Source organism: Halyomorpha halys, unplaced genomic scaffold (genome assembly GCF_000696795.3).
Source record: "Halyomorpha halys isolate HHAL.00 unplaced genomic scaffold, Hhal_1.1 Scaffold381.1, whole genome shotgun sequence".
Lineage (NCBI taxonomy): Eukaryota > Metazoa > Arthropoda > Insecta > Hemiptera > Pentatomidae > Halyomorpha > Halyomorpha halys.
In genome coordinates this window covers 250,928-255,851 of record NW_027112092.1, presented here as the reverse complement: position 1 = coordinate 255,851, position 4,924 = coordinate 250,928, and the positions used below count along the sequence as shown (strand labels likewise).

Genomic DNA, 4,924 nt, shown 5'->3' with positions numbered 1-4,924 from the left:
ACTATATTAATTAATTCTCAAATTATAGCTCTTTATATAGGCCCAACTTCTAGTATCTCTGTAATTGGACTGCTGAAATTTTAATTATTTGATAAGGTTTAGTTTAATTACGCTCTTAAATCATAAAGGATAAATGCAAAGTAATTAAATAAAAGTATATTTATATATATTAATTTATTAAAATGATTGATATATATTATGTAAATGTAGAAATGAATGTAAAAGTGTTAATAATAGATCTAATATGTTCTAATTTAATTATAGGATTGGACTAGATGATGGACAATTGTCCGAAATCCCCTTAATAAGCAAATATTGAAATAGAATTAATAAGGGTTGTATTCTTTGAAGAACGAGAAATAGAGAAAATTAAATCCTTAGGCACTAGTTGAATATTGAAAATTCTTATTTATACCTTTATGGCACCATAAATGAGAACACCGTTGAAAACTAATTCCAGGATTTTAACATACTCGAATAATATATCTTCGATCAAAACTAAAACAAAAATATAACTAATTCAGAATATAAACTAGTGTTATAATATTTCTGGATGTAATATGAATAAAATAAAAGCTTAGTACCTAAGTATTTTCCACTCTGATATTCTATCATATACCGTAATCTGATGGTTAACATGGAAAAGAAATACAGAAGATATAGAAACTGAAAAAAGATACAAAGTTCATTAAGATTAGTGAAAAAAATTATTTGATGTAAATTTAAAAATATAACTCTGCTTTTGAGCAATAAATAACTGAATTGTGACAAACCCTGGATTTTTAAACCTCTATGGCACACTAAAATTTGATAAAAAAATTGTATTTTTCGAATAATGGCTAACACCCAAAAACTTCAAGTAACTGATATTATGCATCCATTTTTTTTTCAATGTTCATTGAATATTAAAAAAAAAATTAAAATCTGTACCACTACAACCCATGAAGGGTCAGGGGTTCAGTACTTTGTTAGGAAGTACTGTTACTAGACCAACGGTTGTGCAAGGAGGTGATTTGGTCAGAATTATTTTCGACCGCCAGATTTTTACCCAATTTATGAGGCTTGGTGGACCCCAGGGTAAATCTGACAGGCTCAATACAAAGCGACACTTCTGAAAGCAACTGCTGTATTGAGTAACAACAAAGATAACATAACATAGGAAGGTAACAGAATAAAAATGTTATAAAACAAAGAGATATAGCTTAGGAACTCATGCGTCATTAATCTTCTACACTCCAGAACCCACAGGGTCAACTCACGGCTATAGTGTAACAGAAAACAATTTTCTGGCCAGCCGGATTTGAACCCGGATCCTTGGAGTTAGTAACATCGTACCTTACCACAGTACCATCACACTCCCTATTCTTTGAATATAATATATAAAATATATTATATAACAATTCACTTTTGGTTATTTCCTTTTTTGACATATCATTTAACCCTCTATATGAGACGATGGGTAATTTTGGCCCCCTCTTTTTTCCTATATCTTCCCTAACCTTTTAGTACCTTCATTGTGTTTAAACTGGAAGACTTCATCCGATTTTCAAATAATTTTGTTTGTTGGTAAGATTTAAATAGTATTTATGAATACTTATAGAATAAATATTACTGAATGGAATATGGTCCGGGTGTGGTCAAAAAAACTCAAATAGTAAATAATTATACTATTTTTATTGAGCCAATGTTTCGCCCCACCTTGCAGGGCTTCGTCAGGGCTAAAAAGGATACAAACACTTGACACAGTTACAAAAAAAAAAGAAAAGAAAAAAACATAAGTGGAACATAACAGGGGTATACAATGAAAAGTAAAATATAATAAGAAAAATTAAAGGTTGTAAACAGTAAATGAAAAGGGTAATAGTAACAGATGGATAAGAGATAAAACTCAGTAAATTTCTTCTTCCTGCCCTTCAAATCCTCAGCCACAATAACTCTTATGATATCTGTAATTCCTTCCACCTTAAAGAACTATTACAATCCTTCAACATACCTGACAACTTTATCTTAACTTCCTTTGATGCCGAAAGCCTTTTTACTAACATCCCCATTGACAAAGCCCTTCATATTGTTGAGAAGAACTGTACTATAATTGAACCTCATACCACACTTAACCTCACCTCATTTCTTTCTTCTTTAGAACTTTGCTGTAATTCAGGTTACCTAACTTTTCAAGATAAAGTTTACCACCAAATTAGCAGACTTGCAATGGGGAACTGCCTTGCTCCAGATATCTCTAATATTGTTCTTAATGACCTTCTCAACTCTATAATACCTCTCTTCTCACAAGACATAATTTTCATTAAAAAGTACGTGGACGATCTCTTCCTGGTCCTCAATCCTGACAAAATCCCTGAGATCCTATCAGCCTTTAACTCCTACCACCCTCGTCTTCAGTTTACTATTGAAGGTGAAATTGACCATTCCCTCTCTTTTCTTGACCTACTTATTATCAGAAATTCCTATGGCTTCCTATCCACTAATTGGTATACCAAACCCACTTATTCTTGTAGACTCCTCAACTATTTCTCTCAACACCCTTATCACCAAATTATTAATGTTGCTAAGAACCTTATCTACTGATCCTTTTCTCTTTCTGACTCTCAATACCACCAGACCAACATACAATGTATTAAACAGATCCTATTTAACAACAATTTCCCTCAGAAAATTACTAACAAACTACTCGATTCTTACATTAACCGTGCTACTCCAATCCCTCCTGTCCTCAACTCTTCTCAACCCACTCCACCACTTTTTCAGTACAGGTCCCTTCCATATATTCCCATTCTTTCTGATAAAATTCAAAAATCCTTAAGATCCACTATTCCCACCCTACGTCTTGGCTTGAAGTCCCACAACAAAATTTCCTATCTTTTTTCCAAATTGAAAGGCCCTATTCCTTTCTTACACCGTTCCAATGTGGTTTGCCGGATACCCTGTTCAACCCCATGCTACAATTCCTTCTATATTGGCGAAACTCAAAACCAACTTTAGAACCGCATTTCCCAGCACAAAACTTCCATTAACTCCTGTAATCCACTTGCATCTAAATTATCAGAACACCCATTAAACTTGAATCATACTTTCAATTTCCTCAATCCTTCCATTCTTGCCACTGTCCCCAACCACACCAAACGTCTCATCTCGGAGTCCATTTACATTAATTTTACTGAGAATTCCGTCAATCATAAAGTTGATAAAGACTGCATCTCCCTTACATATTGACATATTTTGAACATAATAAAACCCTCATAATACTTCTTTTCGCTTTGTTCTGCATTTCAGAAGCCTGCTTTCTTGTCATATCTTTTATTCTTGTTTCTCTAAATTCTCACAATTTATTTAATTATTTTTATATTTACTATCCTTCCTGTTTCATTTATATTCATGTATCTTATCTCTTAATTTATATTCATGTGTTACCTTCTTAAGTGTACTTATATTAATTACTTTATTATTAATTTTCTATTATAATTTACACTTCTCTGTATCCCCACTCATTTGGGATTAATCACTTACACATATTGAATCCTATTATTTTATACTTTATTTCTCCTTTGTTTTTCTATGTATGAGTGTTTTGTTTTTTTAAATATCTCTTCTCCCCCTCTATTTTGTATATTACCATTTATTGTTTACCTAATTAAAATTTTTTTTTACAATGTTTACTTTAAAATTATTTCCGTTATTGTGGTGTACTAACTGCCATCCCCACTCCTCCCAATACAAACGGCTCAGTCTGTCTTTGACTTCCATCAAAACAGGTATGAATTCTGTCTCATCATTTTATTTTATTATTTTCTTTTTTATCTCTTAATTTGTACATTCTTTAATATTTCTTCTCTTATTTTATCTCTTATCCATCTGTTACTATTACCCTTTTCATTTACTGTTTACAACCTTTAATTTTTCTTATTATATTTTACATTTCATTGTATACCCCTGTTATGTTCCACTTATGTTTTTTTTTAACTATGTCAAGTGTTTGTATCTTTTTTAGCCCTGACGAAGCCCTGCAACGTGGGGCGAAACGTTGGCTCAATAAAAATAGTATAATTATTTACTATTTGAGTTTTTTTGACCACACCTGGACCATATTCCATTCATCTATACACACGATCAATCATCAATAATCTTCCGATAAATATTACTCTTTGTTTCCTTAAGTTGATGAACATTACACGTTCTTTCCCAGAATGTCATTGTTTATCATCGAGTTGAAATGATTAGAATTTACAAGATTTAATTCTATACATGCAGTTCCCTCAAACCTAATTCAAAATCGCCTAAGGAAACATATTCAAGATTCTAAGCTACTAAGAGATCTTACCATAATTAGTACCAGAAGAGAAGCACCTATTCAGTAGGAAAAAAGTATAAAGAAAATGGACAACTGATTAAATTGTTCTATATATCTATCCAATAAAATTAGAAAGGTGGCAAATAAATAAAGCACCAATTGTGTAAATGAAATATTTAAAGAACGCTTTATAACCATTTTATTGATTTTATAGTATTTTAATAAAACTTTAATAAACTATCAAATAAATTTTGTCTGTAATGGAAATTTATTTTATTTAAATTTTGAAGTAATTGTTAATAAATTAATAATTTAAATGAATATATGTGTTATTTAACACATCAGCAGAAAACTTTACTAGATGAGGGAAATTATCCTTGCTCTCCTTTAGTATCCTCTTGTGAGGCAAAGTTGCTAGTTAAGGATTAATAAAAATACTTAAATTTTTAAAAATAGACAAAATTCATTCAGTGAAAAAAAAATTCCTTTTCAATCAGTTAGTTTTTCAAATGGTATATTTGGATTTTTCAAAAAGATAACAAAAATTAAGATTTTCTAAATTTGTTAAAACAATAAGTGACTGATTAGTTTTGAATAAAATATATATATATATATATATAT

At 30.6% G+C, this 4,924-nt stretch overlaps 1 protein-coding gene across 1 annotated transcript in view; it reads right to left on the bottom strand.

The window, feature by feature from the left end:
- Positions 1 to 4,924, bottom strand: part of LOC106682004 (THAP domain-containing protein 1) — a 49,658-nt gene that overhangs the window by 43,903 nt on the left and 831 nt on the right. Inside the window, exons 3-4 of the mRNA XM_014422629.2 lie at positions 585 to 666; positions 416 to 498 (exon numbers count right to left, since the gene is read on the bottom strand). The gene's annotated coding sequence lies outside the window, so the exon portion shown is untranslated. The remainder of the gene's footprint in view (positions 1 to 415; positions 499 to 584; positions 667 to 4,924) is intronic.